At 36.9% G+C, this 6,058-nt stretch overlaps 1 pseudogene; it reads right to left on the reverse strand.

Moving 5' to 3' along the window:
• Positions 1-402: 402 nt before the first annotated feature.
• LOC149253950 (benzyl alcohol O-benzoyltransferase pseudogene) lies at positions 403-753 on the reverse strand (annotated as a pseudogene).
• Positions 754-6,058: the final 5,305 nt, after the last annotated feature.

The raw sequence follows: 6,058 nt of genomic DNA on the forward strand, positions 1-6,058 counted from the left end.
GTTGTTGAGATTTTTGGAAAGACGCCAAGTAAATGTGTTAATCCAGACGAGGCTATAACAATGGGCGCTGCCATCCAAAGTGGAATTTTGCGGGCTAATGTAATGGAACTTCTTTTACTCGATGTAACTCCACTTTCTCTTAGATTAGAAACACGGCGGGGTTTTCGCAAGGTTAATAAGAAGAAATATAACAATCTCAATGAATAAGAATCATATATTCTCAACTGATGAAACGAATCTCAACGACCTTTGTACCGTACACAACTCAAGAAGTTGCAGTGTGCCAATTTACTTCACAGAAATACTGCGCAGTGTGCCAATTTATTCACGTAAGAGCAACTTAATATTAGATTTTATTCAATTAACAGCAATTTAATATAATTAAGCTTAGAGATTGCTATTTTATAGGGAGGATCGTAGATATGGGGCTGCGTTCTCTATAGCTTCATTGATTTCTGCTTCAAATTTATGCATAGCAGCGGGCGGCAAGCATACTGGAACCACTATGCCTTCCACCCCACTTCTGTTACGATAAGGGACGAGGAAGCTTGTCAAGCCCGCCGCTGCAGCTGGTCCCACTCCACCTTGTGCTGGCCCGCCGTAGGCTGCTCTTCCCCACCCCAAATCCACATCTCCAAACCCGATCTTAGTACAGTCCGAGACCGTATAGGTGCCCGCCACCGTGAAGAGAGGGTGGCCTCTCAACTCCATCAAATCTATCACCGATCGCATGTACTCGCCATTCACGCTCATTTTCGCTTGGCGGATCAACTTCACAGCGAAGGACAACGGTTTGGTTGCCAGCTCTCCTGCGCTCGTCTTCACGACAAAATTATCGCATTGCCGTAGAAGTTTTCGGGAATCGGCTGATCAAATGGTGGGCATATACACCCGTCGTTCATTTATAGCTTGATAGCATGAGATTTATTGATCTCGATCTCGCTCGGCCATCCAAAAAAAATATAAATTATAAGATCATAATTTACACCACCGTTCAAACAATAGACATATACACCACCGTTCATTTATGGCCCGATAGCTTATGGCCCGATAGCATGGGATTTATTTATCCCGATCTCGGTCGGCCATGCAAAGGGAATATGAACCGAACTTACTGGTCAGCGGACAGTTGGAGAGCCCTCGTTCTGGAACGCCACAAACAGGCCGATAGAACTTCAAAGGTCGGGCACTTGCCTTGCCCTACTGCTTGTCTCTTCAGCGACTCGACCACGAGGAGCTTGCCGAAGGGCGCTTCTCTCAATCTTCCGGCTAAAGGATAGTAAAACACCAAAACCTTCGCCAGCGCTTCTCTGATAACTTTGGCGGGATCCTCACCTTTTTTCGACGGATCGAACCGATAGAATTGAAGGACGGGAATATGAAATCTGAGAGACGGTTGATCATCTAGATTGGAAAGGTATAGCAACCCTTTGGGAGTAGGCAGGAGAGGAGCGACAAGGATAGCCGGCTTTCTGGTGATTTTCATTTGCAGAGGTGCCATGAAAACAAAGCTGTGGAGAATCAATGAAAGGCTATGAAGCGAGCACGCAATCGAAGATGAGCCGAGCAGGATGCAGTGCGTTGCACAGGCAAAGATCCTTCTAGATGGAGGAGACGCCGAAGCCTGCGTTTGGTGAGATATATTGTCAAGTGATGTGACTAGTATAACGAATACCATCAGCAATGAAAGATTAACCAGGAAAGATCTACAACAAAGGCGACTTCATATTGGACTTTTAAATTTTAAATTTAATTATTAATAAGTATGTTGAATAAGTGGGTTTACTTTTACCCTAGCTTTTTAAAATTTAAAGTGAGTGGTATGGATTTAATCCCTATTATATATGTCAAATTTCTTACCAAATTTTCTAAAATATTAATATATATATCTGAAATTTGCTATAGAACATTAGTATATATGTTAATTTTAATTGAGGAAATGTAGTCCTGATGGATAACCCAAATAATGACACTCGTTGAAGGAGTTTAATCGAAAGAAATAATACAATTGAAAGAAATAACACACTTATCTAGCTGTCATCACGAAATATCAGTGTTTCTTTAAATGTTTTGAAATTCGGGACTTGATTTGAGTGGCAGTGTTGTGAAATTCGCGACTATAACAAGTCAAAGAATGACACTCGTTGAAGGAGTTTAATCGAAAGAAATAATACAATCGAAGGAGTTTAATCGAAAGAGTTTCTTTAAATGTTTTGAAATTCGCGACTTGATTTGAGTGGCAGTGTATGTAGAGAGTTTGTGTTGTGAATGAAAACGTACAACCCATCATCCTAAATCTGACAGCTTTGATTTTATGTTTATCAAAACGTACAAGCGAACATATAAAAAGTTTATTTTTGCGAAAAAAGAAAAATGGAATTTATGGAGCTTTGTATTTATGCTGTTTTATAATTTTTTGAGTTTTTCAGTTTATTCTATCATGATTTTGTGTTTCAAAATTTTTTACGATCTAAACAATCAACAATTTTTTAAAATAAAATATTAAATTAAATCTAAATAAAAAGTTGAAAAAAAAATTAAAAATAAAAATTAAAAAAAAATTATATCCACTTACAATTCAAACAATCAACAATTTTTAAAAATAAAATATTAAACTAAATTTAAATAAAAAATTGAAAAAAAATAAAAATAAAAATTAAATTAAATTAACTCATGCGATTAACTCAAAATCGAAGGTTTTTCCACCCCGGGAAAGAAAAAAAAAAAAAAAAAAAAAAAAAAACTCAAAATCCAACTTAAAGCATCCAAAAAAAGTAAATATATGTATCGTACCTTTCTTAAAATATATGTTTATACAAAAATTAAATATGAATTGGTGGCCGAGAATCTTAGAAGTGCCTGCTCGGAGATTACGCGTGTGCATGTGAAAGCAAGTTGCGTCAATGGTAGAGTGATAAATTCTTTGGCACTAAATTTAAAACGACATAGAAAAATAATCTAAAAAGTAAGGGTTTGTTTCCCTTACGTCATTAGCTATGAATGTAAATGAGTGAATCATAGGGAAGGTCGACTATGATCATTTTATATATTGATTTTTTTTATTGTGGAACTTGATTCATTGGTTGGTGAAGGATAGGGATGATACTTTTGTTTAAATAATTTTATTATTTTCCCTTAGTGAAAGTTAAGAGGAAATTATTACATATAAAATATAAAATGTAATAATTTTCTCAACGTGCAACATCATTTATGTTTAGTAGTGAAGATCTAGCTAGTGAGTATGAACTTTATAGAGATATACGAAAATTTCTTAAGCACAGATGGTCTTGGGTAACCCATTAACAATAGAGTGCCTCTGTGAGTTAATGAGTCATGTAGAAAGACAAAAATATAAGCTATTTTCATTAAAAATAAAGTCCTGTAGCAAGACAAAAAGATAAGCTATTGTTGTGAAAAATAAATAATGTATCAAGACACGACATACAACATTAATAGAGCTATAAGGAGAAGATCTAAGATAAAAATCATACTAAACACAATGAAAAATTCTCGATTATCAATCTTGTATAAATTGGTAATGACAAAATACCTTCTGATTTAATAAACAAAAAATTGTACAAAAATAACCAGGAATGAGAATTTTCTATCTCAATATAGCCAGACATTTGCAATACATCCATCTAGAGATAAGTTACAAAAAGACCCTCTACTAATTTTGATTCATTGATGCGATAATGCACAACTAACCATTATATCCCTCTCTAGTACCAGAATCATAGAGTTTCATCCTCATAATTATAAAATCCCCTCAAACGCTAAATACCAACACAAAATTCCTCTAGCTAGGTGAGGCCGATAAAGCCCAGGTGGTAGTAAACTTCTCAACAAAGAAAAAATAGTATAAGGTAGGAAGCAACACCTGCAAGTTCAATGAGATTGAGTCGTAAGTAACCAATGATGGCATCTTCCCCATTGGGCCAACGATCTTTGGTAGATTGTTAAATGGGGTATTGTTTCCACTGCACATTCCATACTGGACATTTTTTTTCCCTTCAAGCAAAAACTTGTTACATCCAAAGTAACTAATTCATTCAATCACAGAGCACTAAGAAAACCCATATGCAATCTTGTTGCCTTGTTGCCATCATTCCAATGAGGAATGCATCATTTAAGCAGTAACGACATTTTGAAACGTAAAATGAGGCCCAAGAACAATGAAAGAAATATTGCTCATTGGATAGGATGAGCCGTGTGAACCAGGGGATATAAAAAACCCTCTTTTTTTTCATCTTCACATCATAGAGGAGATGTTGCTTGCTTGAGGGTTCTACTAGATCTTCTCACCAGGGTGACCACACTATGTTCCTCATCTCAACTACCCTCCTTTCAGATGATGTCCACATAAGTTGTAAAGCTTTCATAAGAAGGTGAGTCTGTGGAAAAGTCTGGTGTAACTGCACATTCTTGATCAGTTGCAGAGGAAATGTTGTTTCCTATTCTTGACCTCCTTTCATATGTCCGAGAAATAGTGTCATATGCACTTGCTCTATTGACTATACTTATATCTGAGCTGCTCATCTTTGCTGGAAAATACTCAACAAGTAATTCCACATGCAGCGGAGAAAGCTCGGAATTTACTCGCTTCTCTATCCTCTTTTACCGGGATGATATAAACTGCACCTTAGAATATGGGGAGTGGTAAATGTATCCTGGTTCTTTCATTGCTTTATCTGATTTCCCTCCAACTTCACTAGAGATCTTAGAGGCAGAAACAAAATAAATAACAGCTAATGTAGTAGCTACTAGAATTGACAAACCTATAGTTGCACGAGGCAGAAGCTCTCTTACTGCGTTCTTTGGAAGGGTGGAAGCATTGACTCTAGAACCAATGAAGTCTTTTATAGCAGATGAAGGAGATTCTTTAAGTTCTCTCTTTTCAACTTGGGAAATCATAGAGTCAGTCCTCTCTATGAATTGAAATTCCTTCACAAGGTACTCACCATCTACATTTGAAGGAGAAGCACAGTAACTTTCATCTTCAACAACCACATTATCAAGGTTTTGGTTGTCCATGTCTAATGCCTCAGATTCTCACTTTACTTCTGAGTTTCTCTATGAAACCAAAGGATCGAAAGGTTCACTGACTTTTGAATCTTCACCGACAACTCATACAAACTTCTGGTCATTGTTAGGAAGGACAGTAGTTTCAGGAATCTCATCAACGTTTGCTACTTCAGAGGCATGTTCATTGATATTACCCGCTTCTTCAGAACGAACCATAGGCAAAGATTCCTCAGAAGCAACAAATATATCTATTCTATATGAAGAACATGAGAACATAGATTCCTCAAAACCATTTTCTCTACCATATATATCATTTTCATCATCTATGTCAGAGTAGGAGGATAAAGGTATGTCTAAACGAGGAAGGATTTCTGGAGAAGATAATGGCATGAAGTCTCCATGTTCATGTGCTCTAACTTTATTATCTTTTTCTTGCATTCTAGAGGATGATGGGTTCTCAGATGCACTGTGAAGATCAAATTCAAGCGTAGTATTCTCCTCTAGAGCATGCTCTCCCTCCCTTGCATTGACTGTTTGGGTGGACTGTTCATTATGAACTGAAGAGGCAACAAACTAATCAAATCACTTCAGAGTGGCCTCTGTGCTACTCCCCTTCTCCAGTAAGGTCTAATCGGAGGAAAGGTTATGGTCCTTGATGTCCCTTTCTACAATAGTTTCCAAGCCATGATGATTACCCATTCCTTCAATACCACTTCTATGGTATTCTCAAAGGCATTCTCCATGATTCGTTCCATCATCGAATTTGTTAGTGCCTTTAGCTTGGTTAAGGATGAATCAACCTAGAACTTGACATTCTCTATAATAACATCAAATTTTATCCTTGAATACTATAACAGAGAATGCTTCATATCTTTGATAGAATCATGTCTCCAAAATACTTCTACGTCTTTAACAACATTCACTACCGAGGCATCAAACTCACCAGTAGCCAATGTATTGTTCTGCATAGATCGTGGCAGAAGATCGAGGGTTCCGGATCCCAACAAAGAAACTGAAGCAGACATCAAAACAA

The sequence above is a fragment of the Pinus tabuliformis genome, chromosome 7 (assembly GCF_031772625.1).
Source record: "Pinus tabuliformis cultivar Carrire ecotype Pingquan chromosome 7, CPIR1, whole genome shotgun sequence".
NCBI lineage: Eukaryota > Viridiplantae > Streptophyta > Pinopsida > Pinales > Pinaceae > Pinus > Pinus tabuliformis.